The sequence below is a fragment of the Vitis riparia genome, chromosome 9 (assembly GCF_004353265.1).
Source record: "Vitis riparia cultivar Riparia Gloire de Montpellier isolate 1030 chromosome 9, EGFV_Vit.rip_1.0, whole genome shotgun sequence".
Classification (NCBI taxonomy): domain Eukaryota; kingdom Viridiplantae; phylum Streptophyta; class Magnoliopsida; order Vitales; family Vitaceae; genus Vitis; species Vitis riparia.
The window spans coordinates 21,373,712-21,379,455 of NC_048439.1; the positions used below are offsets into that span (position 1 = coordinate 21,373,712).

Consider the following 5,744-nt stretch of genomic DNA (forward strand, 5'->3'; position numbering starts at 1 on the left):
CACTTAAATCCAAATAGAACTTAGTTTCATTCTAATACAACTTAATAGTATTAAAATAATACTATTAAATTGATTCTTTTTTTATTATTTTATTTTTGTTAAGTGTAAAGTATTAATAGGATAAGGGTACGTTATGCTGAGATTGTATTTGGGTTGTTTCAATTGTTATTTTTGGCATGTATTATAAAGTCAAATATTTTGGTATTTTTTATTTAATATTTTTAAATGTAATAAGTTAAAAATAAATCATCTAAAGTCTTGGCATTAATTCAGAAAAATAAACAATACTCTAGTCTTTAATATACATATATATATATATATATATATATTAAAGAAACCTATGTTGAATAAGAGGAGGTTGAAAAAGCTCAATATGGGTTTTGTTCGTGGACTTATATAGATGAGTAGGAACATGCAACATGGAGTCCATCTGATGATTTCGTTACATTTTTGTTAAGAAAATAGTAATCTTTTAATAAAAATAGATATTAATATTTTAATAAATCAATAAAATTGTATTTATTTGTTAAGTTTTAAAATTTATAAATTTATTAAAATATTAATAAAATAAAATTTATAGATTCATTGAAATATATTCATCATTAGCATGTTTGATATGCAAAATAAGGAGTGAGATGAACATCTCATTCATTATCATGTTTAGAATGAGAATGAAATAAAAAATGATTCCAACAAATAAATGAATTTCTATAAACTATTTTTAAAAACACTTTTCTAATAATAAAAAACAAAAAACTGATTTATATAAGTTGTTTTTAAAAATAATTTTATATTTTGATTTTGTAAATTTAATTTATATAATATAAATTAAATAAAATTCAAATCTTATTACAAATATAAAAATAACTTTATTATTACGATTGAATTAAAAATAAATAGTTTTTAATAAAATATAAAAATGAATTAAAAATAATAATTTTATTATTACAAATAAACTAAAAATAATTCAACTCTTTTCCTGGGCTGGGCTAGTTTGGCCCTTTTTATTTATTTTTTTAGTTTTGTATTCCCCACCAGCTAGCCTTTTGGGGTCTCTTATGGGTCCCATCTCTAGGCCTAATTTCTGGGCCAATTTTGGGCCGCCCTTTTTTAACATATATAATTTTTATGAAGTTTTTTTTTGCCTCCCTAAGGGGACCATTTTCTGGCAACTTTGGGGCCTTTGAAATTTTATTTTATTTTATTTTATTTTTCTAATATTTTAGCTATGAATTATAATATTTTACAACTTCACACAAATATTTATGTACTTTAAAAATAATATTAAATTATAAGAAATAAATAGAAAATAAATATTCCAATAAACCACATACATAACAAAAAATATAAATTCTGTATTTTTTTTAAAAAAAAGATGATAATATTTTAGTAAAATTTATAAAATATAAATATTAATATTTTAATAAATTGATTTATTCTCGTGGCACATGTCATAAGCCAACCCTCCCATCTTCCTCCCCTCACCCACACCCAACCGAAGCCCACCCACATGATACCCAACCCAATAAGAAAAAATGGATTATTATGATTTAATTTTAATGACTGATCTCATATATAATCTAATTATTGATAGATAAAAAAAAGATACCACTATAATTGGTGGATAAAGAAGAAGAAAGATGAGTGGATATTAACACTGGATAATATAGAAACTGAATATAATAATGTTCCTTGGAGGGTCCTATTAGTGCTAGTAATAGTAATGATGAAAATTATTTTTGATAAAATCATGAGAGAAAGCTAAATTTTATGAGAAAAAAAAATTAAATTAGAACTAGTAACAAAAATAATTAGTTTTATCATTATAAAATTTGTTTACCTATAAAAAAATCATTATGAAATTTGTGCTTTTTATTATTTAACTTTCTTGTGACTTTATGAGTATGTATTTTAATTTTTTTGATAATTTTTATTATTTATTTGTTTAAGTTGAGGCTTACACCCCATTTGCCATGAGGCTTAAGTCTCACCTTGTTTAGACAAAATGCCTCAAGATCGTCTTTGGCCATTGAAAACACTGGTTCTACTCTTTTTGATGTATTCATATTTCTTTTGAGATTTTGTTGTCTTTGTAGTGCTTATTAATTATAAAAGGTTTGTGATGAATATAGAATTTGTCATTTGATTGGTTTTTGGCTTGGTATAGAGATGGGTGAAGAGGAAGCAAAGGGAGGACCAGTGATTCCAGAGTCTGTGCTGAAGAAACAGAAGAGGAATGAGGAATGGACATTGGCAAAGAAGCAAGAGGTTGAGGCAAAAAAGAAGAAGAATGCTGAGAATCGGAAACTGATTTACAGTAGAGCTAAGCAGTATGCAAAGGAGTACGAGAAGCAGGTACTCTCATAGTTTTGTCTCATGTATTTGTTTTTCTGTTTTACTCATGAAGATTTAGGTAGTTTTAACTAATAGATGACACATTTTTCATGCAGCAAAAGGAGCTGATTCAATTGAAGCGTGAGGCAAAGCTGAAGGGTGGATTTTACGTTGACCCAGAGGCTAAACTTCTATTTATTATTCGTATCCGTGGGTATGCACTTGGACTATAGTTATTTCCATTGATACCTTTACTTTCATATATAATATTCTGGTTCTCATTCCTGTCCACTCTGGAACTTTCAGTATCAATGCTATGCACCCGAAGACACGAGAAAGATTTTGCAGCTCTTGCGTTTGAGACAGGTTAGATGTCAAACCATTGCATCTGGAAATGAGAAATATATGGCTGTTATAAATCTAATATCATGCTTTGTGCTTGACAGCGTTAAGTTTCTTCTCATATCTTATATAGATATTCCTCTTCAAAGGATATAGTGGGGTAGGGAATTGGGGTTGAACACCAGGGTGCCCTTTTTAGGAGTAGTATTGCTAGTTCTTGCATTGTTAATCAGAATTGTTTTCTTACTGTATCATATATATATATGTATGTATGCATGTATATTTGTTTCACCTCAGAATCTGATGCTTATACCTTAGCACTGCAGCTGTGATGAAAACTTTGGGCAGATAGAAATTGGTATTATCCGTATTTTTTCTACGCTTTTGATAGTAGACTCTGACAGTAGTGGCAGTATTTACCAGCTAGCTATGCCCAGGTACAATGCATGATACTGCACCGTATTGCTTCTGAGATAGGTTATGGAACTGTGGCCCATTAGCATTCATATCATGTCCATAAAACACGCTTGACACTCAAATGGCAAAGACAAACTACAATTTTCATTAACCAAAATAAATTGTCTAGTGAGAGCAAATAATCTAGATTAAAATGTTGAAAATCAATGCCTAACTATAGTACTCAAGAAGCTGAATTAAATGTATCGAGGATCAAATATCCCAAACTTGTATTCTTGATGCTATTTTGATGGTGAATGATTAGTTCATCTAACAAACTGCTTCCTTAGTGATTGAACATTGTTAGTTTTATGTCAAATGGATTAGTTATGCATCATCAAGGAGGATATAATGTCTCTTATCATGAGCTTACTAATCTAAGCAAGCTATCCCATTAGAAAAATGAGTGTTCTTTGATGACATAAGATCTTCTCATTCACTTCTTTGAATACAGATATTCAATGGGGTGTTTCTTAAAGTGAACAAAGCAACAATGAACATGTTGCACAGGGTTGAGCCTTATGTGACTTATGGGTAAGTATCTCACTCTTTAGTTTTTCTTAAAATCCTATAAAAAGTCTAAACTTGTAAATTATTCATTTCTAATGTATTTATATTGCAAATATTTTAGGTACCCCAATTTGAAGAGTGTGCGAGAATTGATTTACAAGAGGGGGTACGGAAAGTTGAACAAGCAGAGAACTGCCTTGACCGACAACTCCATTGTGGAACAGGTTTTTATGTCATTCTGTATCTTGGTTTTTTATGAGCGATTGTTAATTTGCCTCTTGTTGCTAACCTGCTTTTGTGATGATAGGCTTTGGGGAAGTTTGGTATTATTTGCATGGAAGATCTTATTCATGAGATCATGACTGTTGGACCTCATTTTAAGGAGGCCAACAACTTCCTATGGCCATTTAAACTGAAGGCACCATTGGGTGGTTTGAAGAAGAAGAGGAATCACTATGTTGAAGGAGGAGATGCTGGAAACCGTGAAAATTACATCAATGAGCTCATTAGAAGAATGAACTAGACAGCTTGCAGTACTTTTGGCCTTTTCTTATTGGAAGTTTGATATCTTTTGCTTCTTATTAGCAATGATAAGGTTGGAGAATTCTTTTTCGGGTCATAAATATGAACAAAGTGTTGAGAAATTTAATTTGATATTTGTTTTTAGACTTTGATAGTAGATAACTTTATTACCTCTTGGAATTTTATCAGCATCCATGGAATTGATCAATGAGTGATTTTCTATTATAGTTGCTTACATTCAAATTTTTGTGTTGCAAGGTCAAATTTATATACGCCATTTAAATTTATGTATGCCACTTAACAACATTTTCCATATGACCCTCTTAGAATGAAATCTATCTTTAACAATCAAATGTATATATATATATATATATATATATATGTATTTGCATGTTTGTGTGTAGGATAAATTATAAAATTACCCTTACAATATATGGTGCTTCAATTGAGTTTGTAAACCTTTTTTTTTCTAGTAAGGTTATTCATTGTATGTGTCAAATCAACCTCTTTATTATGGTTTTTGGAGCAAATTTGTTGGAAAACCTCTATATGTACACTTGAATTCATCTTCATATGATATGTTTGGATGTCTAAAAACACAATGTTTAGTATTAGATTGACACGATTAAAGGTTTGTTTCAATTTAGATGGTTTTTGTTTTTTCTACATAACTTTTAAGTAGAACTCAATTTCACTCTTAATACAATATAATAGTATTAAGTTGATTTTTTATTATTATTTTATTTTTGTAAAGTGGTAAGTATTAATAGGGTGAGGCCAAGCTGAGATCCTATTTGGATTGTTTTAATAGTTATTTTTAGTATGTATTAAAAAGCCAAATATTTTAATTTTTTTATTTAGTCAAATTTTTTTAAAAAATGCATAATAAGTGAATAAAAAGTTAAAAGAAAATCATATAAAGTCTTGACATTATGTTAAAAAACAAACAATACAATAGTCTTTAAATTTTTTTTTTTTTTTCAGATGTTATGTTTAAACCATGTTCAAGTTTCAAATGGATGTTGTATATTAAGATTTTTGGTCTAAACTTGTCTGACTATCGCACATATAGTTATATGATCTTTTATAATATTTATGATATATGTGTGTATCTCTTTAAAAATGAAAAAAAGAACAACTTTAGTGCCTAAATTGGCTAAGTAATAATATTGTATAGGACAAAGAGAAGATGACAGTTATCGGGTGAACATTTTTTTTGCCTCAAATCTTAAAAGATTTTAGATGTTTTATTATTTTTAATTTTTTTTAAATTTAGTCTTAATTCTTTAAATTGAGTCTTATTTTCAAGTATGTATATGAATATACCAATTAAAAAATTTAATTTTTATTTGGAATGTGAGCTTTGAAATTGAATGATATTTTTTCATCAATTTCAATTGAGATTTTAAACTAGTGTTAGACATGTTTAGACCATAGATGAAAAAGAAAAGAATAATAGTAGATTATGTGCAAAATTGTCTTGATATAATGATTAACCAAAGGATTGCTATATCTTCTTCTATATGGAATTAATTTTCCTTTATTATTGATATATTTCACTATTTTTATTTTAATTCTAT

The 5,744-nt window shown here is 28.0% G+C and overlaps 1 pseudogene; it reads left to right on the forward strand.

Annotated features, from left to right (window-relative positions):
* The first annotated feature begins 2,154 nt into the window (after positions 1-2,154).
* LOC117922308 lies at positions 2,155-4,372 on the forward strand (annotated as a pseudogene).
* The last annotated feature ends 1,372 nt before the right edge of the window (positions 4,373-5,744 follow it).